Below are 7,488 nucleotides of genomic sequence, written 5' to 3'. Positions count from 1 at the left end.
AATCATTTTTTAAAGCAAAAAAATGTACAATTTACAAACATATACGAGTAAAGAAACTGAGATCACTGAGCCGGGTAACAGAGTGGATATATATATAAATATATTTATATACGTTTGGTGCGGCCGATTGCAACCAAAATACGAGGTGCACATCTACATGTTATAGCAGTCCTATATACAAAATTTCAACGTTCTGAGGCTACTCGTTTTTGAGTTATGCGAGATACGTATGTACGTACATACGTTCGTACAGACGCCACGAAAAATTCTCTTCAGAATTAATTTTAAAGCAGTTTTATAATTTTTTTGGAGGAAAGAGTCTTTTATTCCGTCCTTACGTACAGACATCACGCAAAAACATCGTTAAATTGCATTCGATAGCGGTCAAAATGGATATTTTTGTTGAAATATGTCGCTGAAACTTTTCGCGATTACAATACTTCCTTTTTACGTCGTACAAGGAAGTAAAAAACCGTCACCGTCTTTGGTGACGTGGCATTTAATATGTTATAATAACAAGTATAAAGAATCATATTTGTCATAATTATTCAATAAGCAAATGAAAGTCTTTTGTTTTCAACGTCTGATCTCTTAGTTTTGTTACTAAAATTATAACATAATTATAGTAAAGTCTCATCAAAGGAGCCTTTGATAAAAGTTTGATTGATTCTTTTCAATGAAAATTTCTAAATTCTTTTTATGTTAGAACACATAGAATTACATTTCAGTAAAGTATTATCATGCTTAGATTAAGATTTTTTAGCGCATTATCATAACATTTTCTCCGAGCTCTTTCTGAGTGATAAAAAATAACGATAAATATTATCAACTGGAAATGCCTTTCACTACATAAATAACGGTCTCGAAATTGCTATTTTTTTTTAACTGAAAGGCCATTGTTTGCAAGTCTGAAGTTCCTTGTGAATGCTACTCATTATCAAAATGATTAGAGCTGTTTTTTTATTTATCAGACTCTCTGCAAGTTTTTTCATTTCAAAGTATTAAATAAATGTGCCATCAACACACCTTCACTCAGGCCTTCATTTACAAAAAGATCGTCTCGGGTCTCAGCTTTCCTAATATTCTTCTGAAATATTTAAAATATGCAGAACGTTAAATATTTTTACAGGAACAAAATTTTACGTTTAGAGTAAAGGGGCTTTGTCTCTGAAGGACTATTGTTTTCGTTTTGCGATTTTGCGTTAAATCACTATAAATGTCCGTTTCACTTTTCAAACTGTTGCCACCAAATGTTAGAGTCCTGCATTATATTTGAAGACACTAAATAATGAAAAATCTGCATAAATCTATGTATATTTCTCGCATTGTGATAAAACAACGGTACATAGGGTCATCGAATTTTGAATAACGTAATCCTCCTAAGAATATGGGCATGTGGAGGACAATATTTGAAATTTGGAATTTTTTTTATTATCGATTTCATATTTTGTAAAACTTATTAACCGAATTTTTGATTAACAAACTCAAGGATTTCAAAGCGAGCAATGGCAACACTCTACGGTGGGGGGACCTTTTTATCTCCAGCGCGCGGAACTGTGTATCGGAAATTCTAAAGATAGGCTCATTTTAAAATTATTTTATGACATTGTTATTGAACTGAATTTTATGGTTTAAGTGCAAAGAACATGATATTTAATAAATAAAGGTAACACACAAAACGTTAAAAAAACGCCCCTTCGGTCGTAATTTAAAATCTGAAACCTTTCAGACTTTTTTTTTTTTTTTTTTTTTTTTATGTCGTTCTTCAAGTTTCAGCCACTAGACCGCTATTTAGAATTTGTAGTGGCGATGGGCATCGTTTAGCTAAGGTTCGATTAGTAACTTAATGCTAACTTGCATATTAATCTTCTACTACTTCTGTAATTATCATATTTTGAAGCTTATGATGATGAATGAACATGATGGTCTTCTGATTATCGTAGGCCGCGACATATACTTGATTATTAAAATGATAAGCAATTTAATTGCATCATTTTGATTTTATCTCTGTAATTTAACTCCTTAAGATAACTAAGAAAATCAATAAGAATGCTCTAGATTCTTCTTTTATTCTGGTTTTTTTTTCCAGTGTGGGAGAGGCGAAAAATAATGCATAAGATTTTCTTTTGCCCAACACAATGAAACCATGAAAACAAAAAACATAGAAAGCTGAAACATATTTTCTGTTTAAATAATTTTAAATGCAAAATAGTAGATTATTAGATTGTTTTTCGAAATACTATATATAACATGCAATAATGATATCTAATACGTTGAAAAGAATTAGAGAGCAGGTCTTCATAAAAGGTTTCTGCTTCGACCTATATTTTTATAAATCAGGCTCCGCATTCAGTACGATAAAAATGTAATTTATTTTTAGTTTGCGCGGTTGATATAACTGTTGTGAAAGTAAATGGTACGGTTGTAGAGATATTAGGGTATTTCAAACAGGAGAGACATAAAAATGAGCAATGCCCTCACCGGGACTCAAACCACGGATCTCTCGAATACGCGCCGAGCGTGCTGACCACTAAACCACGAAGGCATGCTAAGAAGGCTGGAGAAATACCTTATATACTCCCCCTTTTAAAGGGCGACAGGATTAGGGAACCCAATCGCCAAATACTGGTGGTGGAGAATGCACCATCTTTTGTTTAGTTTGGGCGCCACAGTAGAGACATTACGTTAATTTGAAGAAGGAAGAAAGGAAAAATGTGCAATGCTCTCAGCAGAACTCGAACCACGGACCTCTCGAATACGCGCCGAGTGTGCTGGCCATTACACCACGAAGTCATGCTAAGAAGGCAGGAGAAATACCTTATACGGCATAAAAAAAATCGTTCGACACTTCGACAAGATCGTATTTATGTAACGGAATTACATAAATGCGGTAAACTAAGTAAAACTTTCAGTAGAGCGAAAACTCCCAAGAGGTTCAGCCGAGTTCAGGTTCCTAGCCGAGCTCTTCTGCATAGTACAGTGGTACCTTGGAAGGCGTGCAAGGTTCGAAAAATGTTCCGAGTTACGACTTTGGTGCCACGTTATGATCCGCATGCATATGTCATAGTACATTAAACGCAAAGCTAAATTTATTTTACTTATTATTACGTTCCAACGGCGTTTGGATAAATAAATAAATACATCTATGCATAAAAATGAAGACAAGACTTAGAAGAACGAGTAAACATATTTATTAATATCATTTTAGCACTGGACAGATGCAAATCTTCCGTAGGTATGAACTCGAGGATTTTAGACTTGGATTATAGCAAAGCACTTGAGAGCTATGTACTTAAAGTATGCCTGTATGAAGGACACGCTTAAGGTTAATTGGCTCCTATTCACGTTATGCATGGTGAAAACTGTGAAAACGTACGCAGTCTGGCCTTTCGTCTGGATTAGAACTCAGTTCGAACTACCAATTTTCAGCCATTTTATCGTTTGTCCGCTGATGATGGAAACTTCATGAAACCCAGAGCGAAGTTTTTTGTAGCGAGGAGAATACAAGAATCCATGATAAGTGTGACTATCAAGGCACTTTTGAAGATTTAGAAATTAAACTGAATCATTATTTCTTAATGCAAAAATGTATTTAGTTGGAAGTAGGAAGAAGTCTAATTCACAGCCAAGCAACAGCATCTTAGTAAGCTCAGACAAAGACTGACTGATCCTTAAAATGACAATACCGTGCATAACTTCAGGATCATTCTGAAGAAAAAAAGACCACTTTAGATAACTTTTTGAAATATGGATCTCACACAAAAGGCAGTTATATAAAATGATCAATAGCAGCCGAGTCTTTAGCCTCCAGTTGGAAGATTACTTAAAATGCGATACGTCATCTTCCACTAAAGAAAATCAGACTAAATTGAACTAAATGAAACTCAGACAGTGTATATATATAATATACGTAAATATACAATATTTTATTACTAATTAGCATATTTCTAATATCTAATAATAATTTTAAACATTAGCGGCGTTTTTACGACGTTTCGCGATTCTACACCGAAATCAGAAACCGGTTCAAGTTATTTCCGTGCTAATGGAAAACAGTGTTTCACACAACGAACGCCATTGCGGAACGGGTTACTTTATGCGAGGCACAAATGTATTTCTAATATTAAACCAATATATTTAGAATCTTAATATATGAGGCTGCCTTTTATTTTAAAATGTTTTGAGTAAAATAAACTTAGTGTTTGGTGTAAGTTCAATAATTAATATTTATTAAAAGACTTACCTTGAATACAGACTGCATTATAGATTTATAGCTACCTGAAAACACTTGATTTTGACAAAAGTAAATAAGAACACAAAATAAATAAGATTTAGAATTTTATGTGCAATAGAAAAATTTTTTACATGTTGACATTTTGATGAAACACTGAATTCGTATCGTTTGGTTTTTTTAAAATATGGGTACTTTTCCGTTTCGCCTGCGCAAACCTCGCCAAACAGACTTTGTTGGCGACAACATACAGTATACGCATAAAAAATGTTAACAAACGTTAGTTCTAAGAAATTTTTATTTTAAAGGCATAAACATTTTAATATGGTTTAAAATTTTGTAAAAAGCCAATAAATAAAGACAATAAATTTGTAAAGAGATTAATTTAAGAATTTACTATGCTTTCATGGTTCAACATCCTGATTCGCCGATTCCTATCACGTGACCCAAGGGATCTCATATGACGTAAACTACGCTAGAAAAATCTAATTATCTCAGTAAATATCTACATTAATTTCAAGTTAAATCTTAGTTTGGAATACAAATTTAAATGCAAGAATTATTTCAATTCGTACGAATAGCTTACTCAGAAATTATGTAAAACCGCAGTGCTTTACTTCGCTAGTGTATTCTCATTAGAATTGATGAATTTAACCCTTGATTTTGCATTTTCTTTATTTTCGCCTTCGGGTGAGCGGTGTGATTGCACTCTAATTGACTTAATTACCGCGAATGGTCTTAGGGCATAAAATTTAACTATCTTGGAAAAATTCTATGTAATTGTATGCCAGTATTGAAAGAAACAATCAATCTGATAAGAAATGGCTGCGACTTGCTTTGAAAATAAAATAAGGCGTAAAAGGTTACCAGGGAATATATTCCGTTTGGCATCAGTTGTACCATTGTTGGCGACTTTGTCGTTTGCACTAACAAATCGGAAAAGTACCAAAATATGTTGCCATAAAAACAAAATACATGCGCACGAAAACACCTGGTGCGAAGACAGTGCCACCTATATAAGAAGGATAAAATAAGGCATATAAACATTTTGAAACTTACCATATCTCCCTCCCGGCTGAACTCTCAAGCTTATGATGACTACTTACGAAGAGGACAGCATTTGGAAATTGGACGCCGATAAAGTCCATTCGACGTTTCAGCTTCAATAGTCCGAACCACACCGTATCTTTTCCAGAAAAACCCTTCCGCGATTCTTCCAAGATTCCATTCCCAAGGAGGAAGAGAATCCTCCGTGAGATACACCAAGTCATTCACTTAAATATTCTTTGTAAGCAACTACGAGAAAAGCGGACTTTGCTTTGTAAGCAAAGTCCGCTTTTCTCGTAGTTGCAGTTGATTCAGATATTCTTTCCCATCTTGACCCAAACTGATTTCGAAGTTGCTGAATAAGATGTCCTTTTTAAGCAAAGCGATTTTGTTGGAGCTTTTTGAGAAAACGAAGTTATTTGAGCACCTAATTAAAGAGCGTCCTGGAGCAAGATGTTCTAAGTCCTGAGGATCTGAAGAAAGAGGATTGTGACAGTGGCCTAGAATTAAGACATGCTTTAAACTATATTAATAGAGTGGTAAGTTCCTTGATATTAAGATAGCTGACATTCATTGAATAAATATTGCATCGCAAACTTGATTCCACCCTCTCCCAATCCTCTGAAATGTGGAGTTAAAGGCGAGATAAAATGTCATACAGTATATTATTCGAAGCAGAATTGAGGAGCACTGATTGCTCTTTTATACAGGTTGCTGTTCCTCGAAAATTTGTTGACTTATCTGAATATTAATTTACCGGTCTTCCATATCTGGAGAACATCGTCTTAAAGCTATTAGAAAGGCGTCTGTTGATAAATTTACCTCGAGGTGAATTGCTTTAGTGGCAAAATAAAGAAAAAGAGCAATATATGATAAATCTTACTCTGCTGCGTTAAGGATAGATTTTGTTATAAACGGTCCACCAAGGTCAGGTCCAACGTTAAGAAATGCTCTGCCAACACTTAATCTGCTAGAAGACAAGTCCCCCATGATGGTATTGCATGGTTGCGACTTCAATCGAAAGCAAGTCAGACACTTCGAATTCGTTAAACTGCATCTCTTCCAGAAGAAGGTATCGAATAATTTTGACGGATACAACACAAAGTAAGTTTAGGACCACTATGAAAATGAATTTTGTGATAATATTGTACCAATAAGGTTATGAAATGATGATTCTTTGGTACAAGAATTTGGTGCTTTTGATTTTGGTCTAAGTTTGAGTTTGTTAATTGATTTCTTACTCTAATTATCCCATTTCCATCAAGGAAAATATTCATCGTAATGAGTTTGCTATTTTGAGGTAAGGAAAATCTGTTTTATAAATAGTCGTACTCAAGCTTTAACTTTGATTTTTGAATGACCTCAACTATAGATTTAGTTGCTTTCTCAAGCTCTTCAGATGATAACACACCTTTGATTCCTTGAATGTGGATTTTGCGATTTCTAATGAACCTCAAACACCATGAGATCATTCTATCTCATTTTGAAAACGACGAGTATCTGGAAATAATTTCTAACTTAGCAGTAACTTTAGGTGTATCTGAAATGGTGATGCTGACTGAGAAAAACGATTTCTTTCTTCACATCTGACACTAGCCATTCATGCTCCATGTGAATCTCTATACACTAGGAAAATATTATTTTGATACAACCATTGAGGACCATGCCACCACAAAGTATGACATTTAACTTTTGCTTCAAAAATACCCTTCGAGGTATAAGATATTTCTCCCGCCTTCCTAGCCTGCCTTCGTGGTGTAGTGCTCTGCACGCTGGGCCGTGGTTCGGTTCCAGAGGTCCATGGTTCGATTCCCGGAGAAGGCGTTGCTAATATTTCATCTTGCCTGCTTCCAAAAAATACCTAATGTCTCTACAGAGGCACAATTGGTAAAGGCTGGATTTCATTGACTTTTCACGTATTTCCATGAAGCTTCTGAAGTTGGGTCTTGAATTTTTGATATTATATTAGCAACAAAACTTTTCCATCTTTGAAGAGATGAATTAAGCCAATCCAAAGCTATTTTTGAATTCGAGTGTAAAATAGTCTGATCAACCCGAATATTCTTCCTTAAGGATATTAAAACAACTCTATAGAGTCTAGAAAGAAGGAAAGCTGAAAATAGCTCGAGTCCTGGCTGTGTTATCGTCTTCGCAAGAGCAACTTTTCGAAGCAATCAATGAAACGTGGAATCTTCTACCTTCGAGTTCCG

This window comes from Stegodyphus dumicola, chromosome 8, assembly GCF_044657685.1.
Source record: "Stegodyphus dumicola isolate Sdum_Otavi_A_Nest chromosome 8, ASM4465768v1".
NCBI classification, from domain to species: domain Eukaryota; kingdom Metazoa; phylum Arthropoda; class Arachnida; order Araneae; family Eresidae; genus Stegodyphus; species Stegodyphus dumicola.
The sequence above is the reverse complement of the archived record's forward strand: the minus strand, read 5'-3'. Positions refer to the sequence as shown.